Source organism: Triticum dicoccoides, chromosome 1A, assembly GCF_002162155.2.
Source record: "Triticum dicoccoides isolate Atlit2015 ecotype Zavitan chromosome 1A, WEW_v2.0, whole genome shotgun sequence".
NCBI classification, from domain to species: Eukaryota; Viridiplantae; Streptophyta; class Magnoliopsida; order Poales; family Poaceae; genus Triticum; species Triticum dicoccoides.
Window position 1 is genome coordinate 520,941,957 of NC_041380.1, and position 7,560 is coordinate 520,949,516.

Consider the following 7,560-nt stretch of genomic DNA (forward strand, 5'->3'; position numbering starts at 1 on the left):
ATATGTGTTTTTAGAAAGCACATTAATCATTAGTTCACATAATACATATGATTAAAAATATTATACCGCATATTTTTATATTTAGCATAACATTTTGTGGTGGACATGGAGCCATATTATTTTCTAAAATAGACATGAACTTTAAATTTGCTTCTATGTCAATACCTTCATCTTTGGTGTAGGCAAGTCCTAGCCAACAAATCAATCCATGCGCGCCCACAGCAAACCGGAAAAGTAGGATCTAGGCGATCAAGGAGGCGAAGAGGGATCCCTTGCGCGCCGCCGGTGACGCCACCGGTTCCCTCTCTCTCCGTCGGTCGCTCCGGCGGCGGGAGGGAGAGGGAACCTCGGGTCTGTTCGCTAGGTGGGTATGTGGTAGGGTTAGGGTTGAGGGAGACGCTGCCGAGGCCGTTGCGGTGGTGTCGTGTCGGAATAAATTTCTCCGGGCTCCGTTCGCGGTCGGGCGAGGCTTTTGCCTTCGTCTAGGAGCCAGCGGTGTTGGGAATCCCCGGATCTCGTCGAGGTCGCGGGCTATGGTGCTTGGAGATCCATCGACACTAGCTGTTTGGATCTTCAGATAAGGCATGGGTTTGGTTTATTCCCTCCGCTCCACCTTCCCGGCGGGTCGGTGGCACGTCGACGTATGCCCGCCAGCCCGCGGGGTCGCCGTCGCCTTTCCATCGGCGGCGGTGAGCTCCAGCAGAGTCGCCCGGTCCCTCTCTCCACGCCGTGTGATGAGGTGCACCGATCGACTTGATTCGTTTTACTTTCCCTTCATTTTCCTTCCACGCGCTGCCGCTGCCCCCGCATGACTCCGGATTCGCCGGATCGTCTACGCTACACCTGCAGCTGGAATTTCTGCAGGGTTGGGTTGGGTTGCACATTCGTGCGCATCCAGATTCCGTTGGAGGTGGAAGAGAGTGTCTGGTCAGCGACACCGTGTGCTCTCAAAGTCAGTCTCATCTTTGTTTGAGCTATCTATCTATCAACCACGATTAGCCGTACCTGCGCGTCGACTCACTCGTCAGGGAGATGAATCACACATGTCAGCGAGCGGTGCTGGTTGTAGTGGTGGTAGTCTCGTGACTTTCGTTGACCGACCGCGGGCACGATGCTTCGCCGGTCTGCTGCTGCCTGCACGCAGTAGCGGTAGTAGGTGGAGTCTGCGTCAGTCATGTGTGGACGCAGCCATGCAGGTGCGGCGCCCAAGCTTTATCGTTGTTTATTACGAGTACAGTTAATAGTACATGGACGAGCCATGGCCTGATGGCCGGCCACTGTCGACCGACTGCGACGGCGGGCGGGCGAGCGGCGTGATGGGCCGTGGGGACGCACGATCGCGGCAGGTGAGGTGGATTTGGATGTGTCCTCTCCGGCGGTGACGCCTCGTGCTCGTGGGCCTCCCGCGCCCGACGCGGTCCTGTCACGCTTCGGATTTCGGCGGATACGATGCGATGCTTTCTCTCGCCCTCGACGTGCACACGGGCGGCGCCTCGGCGGCCGATCGTCCGCGGCTTCGGCGACCGCAACGCGCCGTGTGGCCGGCTTTATTTTTCCTCTCTGCTTTCCGGTGATGGGAAGATTGGGTATCGTACGGTTCTCCGGTGGTGGTTGGTCTGTGGCTTCTTTTTCCTCTTCTGTCCTGCGAGATGTGTGCGCAGCCCGGGCTCCGATCTCCTGATTTGCTGTTCTCCGAATCATTTATCGCACGTACGAATGTATCTAGATATATTTTAGTTATAGATATATTTATTTATGTAACGAGTAATTTGAAACGGGGGGAGTAGCAGTGTTTATGCTAGCTTGTTCGGCACTGACCAGACCGGAGATGGCCGCGTGAGCAAGCAACATTCTGCCTGCCTCCTCCGGAAAAGAACACACGCTCCACGCTCAATTTTATTCAGGACGAACATAAATGACCGGGAAAACAAAATAAGGACCGACCGTGCCGTATAAGCCGGAGGAGCAATGGAATCAGGCCGTATCGGCCGTACTCGTAAGCACACTAGTAGCTAGGATTAACGTGGAGCGTGCGTGCTCCTTTTCTTCTCGCTCACTGCTGCCGACCCGAGTTCAGCAATTTCAGAGCGGCAACGAGCTGCATCCATTTTCAGAGGGGGAAAAATGAGAGTGAACGGGTGACAGGTGAAGTCTTCACTGCAGCTCGCGGATGGAGACGGCAACAGCTTAAGCCTTGTTCGGTTGACAGGGATCTAGGAGGGGTTTGGCAGGGATTGAGGTGGATATAATCTCCCACAAGTCAAAATCCACTCAAATCCTCTCCAATCCTCTTGAGAAGAGGTGTAACCAAACAAGGCCTAAGGAGCAGTGTCGAGGCTGCCTGATTGTATCGTTTTACACCAGTTTGAGGGCGTCTGAATGTATCGGTTTTCGCCGGGTTTTTCACGGTCAGCGGAATAGCAATGTTGCCCTGGTTTCGGAAAACAAAATAAACCCGAGCTCAGTGCAAAACTGGCCAAGGAAAGGAAAATGTTGCCATGCTGGCCTCCATCCCTCTGCACGTGTAGCATCCATTCAAGTTTACTCCAATAAGCAACCCGCAAAAAAAAAGTTTACTCCAATAAGCAGATAGCTGCCGCCGGACCAATCAAGAGGCAAGACATGTTGCCATGCTGGCCTCCATCCCTCTGCAAATCAAGAGGCAAGATCATACAGCTTCAGTGCGCAGTGCCGCCATATCTTCAGCCTACCTGGACCTTGATATTATGCATACAAATAAGGAAGATAGGAATTGATGTATGTGTTCTGATTTATTTGGGTGTCCATGATATGAAGCTCCACAAATATAATAATAAGCAAAATAAAAGAACATGTCCTGAATCCTCATAATAACTATATAGAGATAATGAACAGTTTGACCACAAAAGTTCTGCAAGGAGAAAGGAGCGATAGGATGTCTTTTACTTATCCTGAACCAACACAGCTCGTCGCCCTTCAAACCCCTTAACCTCGAAAAAAAAATCAAGAAACACAAACATGGGATTATTTCCCTGCATAAAGAGATGAACAGCTTCATGAGGCCTAGGTCCTCCTTCCCAAGAAGAAAACCCTGCTAAATCACACATTTACAGTTACAAATAAAGATGCCAGTCAGGTCGGGTTCCAGTCTACTCCATCTACAAAATTACCTATAAATAACTCCAATCTCGTAAGCATTTTGAGATGGAGCAGTGCCTCTGGGAAGTGATATACCAACAAGATAATCATGGAGATCAAGGAAGATAAAAGCATCTGACCTTTGGGTAGTAATACATTATTACAATCAAATTGATTGAATCAATAGAGTATTCAAGTTCAAAAATAAAATAAAACCACCAACACCAAATCCAGACTCTTACAAAAATGGTGGTGGACTGATAGGCACTGTAACTGGAAACAAACAGGCATCAGATGGCTCTTATTCACCGAGAAAACCAGAGAACCACACCAAAGAACAGCATATCGCAACGAATCAATTAAGGCAGAGCTTCCACTGGTAAGCAAATAAGAAGCCAAGATTACGGCATCTTATCATAATCTTGACGAGGCAAGACACGTCGTTCGCCACTGTGTTTAACATGGGGCGACAGTTCTACAAACATGCTCATTGTAGAAATAGGAAATGGGCGGTTAACAGCAGCCATAGTATATTAAGCTCTGCACAATAGCGCAGCTGCAAACTAAAATCAGGCACATCAGATTGGTAATGCAGAAACGGGTTATTTCCAACTGTAAATAAACAGACAATAATTTCTCAGGTTATTCATCCGGTACTCCCTCCCACACCCCCTGTTTCTGGTAGATCAAATATTCACATGGTTATAAAATGATGGAGATTGAGGAAGAAAAACAACACTGAAATTTCTGACCCTCAGGTAGAAATACATTACTAGAGAATTCAACATGGGGCAATCGTGGAGTAACCTGGCATCCATACTACAGACTTGGTAATCTGGCAGCTCCAACAGCTCACAAACAGACTGCCAGGCATCAGACTGGACTAGTGCATCAAGCTCTGCACCGAGGAGCAGCTGCAAGTGAGTAAGCAAATGACACGAACGACATATGGGTGATATTGACACCGGGCTATTTCCATGTACGTATAACGATAGAGTATGATTTCTCAGATTATTCAGCTGGTACTATTTCTTGGGATTCAGACATGGATGCGCCGGCAGCAGCAGCTTCATGAGGCCTTGAGCGTCTGCAAGGAGGTGGATCTTCGCTCCCAGGTATCTGGTAGATCACATATTCACACTGTTATAATACCTCCAAACTTTCATTGAAGAACAATATAAGACTAGAAAACCATGGAGATAACAGGAACATCACAGAACAAAAAACATAAAAACCTTCCATGGCTAAGCAAATAAGCGTAAAATTGAAATGCAGAGTAGAAATGGTATCCATAAGCACCATTTAAAAAAAAGGTTTCGCCAGTGACAATGGTGACCTGGGAAGTCGATGGAGGGGCACCGGCATTTCCTTCACTTGAAAGCTCCATCCTCTGCAGCCTCTCCGGCAAGGTCTCCATCCCTATGTGTGATAGCAGCAGCCAGACATAAGTGAGGAGCTCAGGGCCAGTGCCCAGGCTCTTTCCGTGTAGGTATCCTCAGCACCTACTGGCTGAGAAGCAGAGCATCTCCACCCACACACCTTCGATCACTTCCCATGTCTTGTTCTCATCACCCAAAGACAACAGCGCTTCAGAAATCTTACAGGCATCACGGATAAAACAACCTTCCTGTGCAGTTGGATATTTCTTTGCACCAGGTGGCGAATGTGTGTGTTCAACAACTTGTTCTTGGCATTGTGTGGGCTGCACCTTGCCAATTATTCTCTGCGTAAATTCTCTTTCGATTTCATCGAGCAATGGCTTTCTGCCTGTGAAGAACTTCAGAAATGGCTTACTGCATCCGAGGATCTCCATGAGCGAAGGCTTGTCACCCTTGATGATCTTCTCGAGCGACAGATCTTCATCCTTGAGAATCTCCTCCAGTTCGGCATTAGCGGTGATGAGCAGATTCCGCCTAGAACCCGAGAGTAGCATCTCAGGGTTAACAAATACTCCCTCCATTCCACAATGTAGTGCTTCCTCTATCCACGTGCTTCAACTTTGACCGTAAATTTAACTACCAAGACCAATTGTGGCGGGAGCAAAAATTATATCAGTGAATTCGTATTCGAAAGAAGTTTTCAATTATATAATTTTTTCTCCCGCCGCAGTTGGTCTCGTTGGTTAAATTTATGGTCAAAGTTGGACCTCGGGAAGCGCGGGCGCACTATATTTTGGAATGGAGGGAGTAGTAGGTACATCAAGTAGTTGGACATCTCCCGGCACCCGGACGGCTCTACCGTGATGATGAGATCTTTCACACCAAACAGCACAACCATGGCCTTCACCTGATGCATCTTCAATACACTGAGCAGTGGCACATTGGTGATCTGCTGATGCGCCCAAGTGGTAGAAGCAGAAATCCGTGGCGATGTGCCAGAGAAGGACGCTCTCGTCAAATGGACTCCTTAAGCTCCAACCCAGGTCTTGATCGCACTTGTTAGCCTCAAGAGTCCATTGCCCCCTGCGGTCATTGAACTTCCAGTAACTGCCAACATCTTTTATCTGATCTTCCCACCCTTTCTTTACATACTTGAGGACTAACTCTGTTATTGCAAAGGAAGAGTTGCAGGGCTTCATGAACCAATGTTGGTGAAAGAAGTCGTTGCAATTCAAAAAACTCAGGATGCTGGTCATCTTGGTGTGCTTTTTGTTGTGGACAAAGAACCCTACAAGAGCATATTGGCCTACGAGGCTATCTTTGAGTGCACCAATGCTCATGATATTTATTAGCTCACTGATGGACAGGGCATCCTTCTTTCTTGCCCACTGAAGCTTGTACAGGATGGTCCTTTGCCACTGGAACGGGGGAACTGCACTCCCTCGCCGTTGGGCATTCTCTAGCTTTATCCTTGCAACTTGGTCAAGCGCCCATGTTACCAATTGTACTGCCCAATCCCCATCAGGCGTCCTAGAACTCGAATGGACTTGCCTTTGAGCCTTTGAAGAAATATGACTAGTTGAGAAAAACCTGCAGAAGTACTCCAACACTGCGGTACAGCAGAACAAGACATATGTAACCTTGACGTCGTTATCATCATAACCTTCTCTGTGGCTATTGTGGAAGAGGGCGAGGGCTGCCCATGGCAGTATCATAGCTGGTAGACGTATGAACAAAGCACCAGGATTCATATCTGGTTGTTCCCCCGTTTCGTCACACAGCTCGATCATCTTCTTTTTCGGGTATAAAAGATTAAACGTATTGGATAGCCTATTTTGCAACAAAACATATGCTTGCTTCTCATGAAGCAACCCAAAGGATTTTAGGATGCCAAGTCGATCAGGATAGGGCGATGCAAGGTCCACAAATAGCTTATAGACCTCAAGGTCCACATTATAGTCATCAACTTGGGCTCTACTTGTCCGTGTGCTTTGCGTCTGAGATCCATGGTCGGGCTCAAGATCCACCACATCATCTTCTCCTTGTGCTTGATCAGGAAGATGGTTGTTGGCCTCAAGGTCCACCATCCCTGGTCCTTGCGTGATATCTCCAGATCTCACTCAATCATCAGTGAAGTCATGCACGCACAAAAGTGAGAGTCCGATTCGTTGCAACCTAATAACTACGGCGTTGTCCACATGTTTTATATTGTACCACTTGACTCTGTGGGCTTGTCTGATCTTGTGATTTGCATCTAATGGCCACTATTTATTTATTTCTATGACTGACTTCAGGCCGGCCCATCAAACCTATCGAATCCTTGTGTTGGTTATTCTAGTCCACTCTGCCCTCTAAGATATTCATGGGTGGGAGAACTGAAGTCTCAGTTCTGTTTCTTGTCTTGGCCACACCTCGATACCACGAAGGAAGCATCCAAGTAGGCGAGTCCAAGCAAAGCAAAGCGAAGCGTGGCGAGTGGTTGGTCACTAGTAGGGGTGGTGGAACGGATGGGGAATAAACACAAGCACCTGGCGGGCGGACGAAATCTGATCTGGTGCCGGCGGCGCTCCCGGCGGGCGTCCACCGTGCCCTTCTGTGATGCATTTCGCCTGGCACACGAGGCCGGCGATCCGCCGCTTGGCAGCTGCGGGTTGGCGTCGACGAGGCCATCTTCTCCGGCTGGAGTCTCCATACATACGACCGCCGCGCGGTGAGCAGAAGAGGGAGGAAGAACGGGTTGATTAACGGTGATGGTGGGTCTTTGCCGGTCTGACTGCAAAAACCTTGAACCAGCTCTTTGCCCAATAACCAACTAGACTAGTAATACTTCATGATTTGTTAATGATTTAGATTCCATATTATGCATATTAATTTGATGTGAGGTCAAATTTTTGAATATTCTGGTTTTTTTATCGCAAATGGACCAATGAACCGACAGTCCGACCAATAAAAACCTAAACCGACAACCTCGCCTGTTTGGTGTTTTAAATTCAATAATGCCACACCTACATAATTGGTGTACGAAACTTACGTAAATCCATTCATCGCTAATTAAACGCCCCCC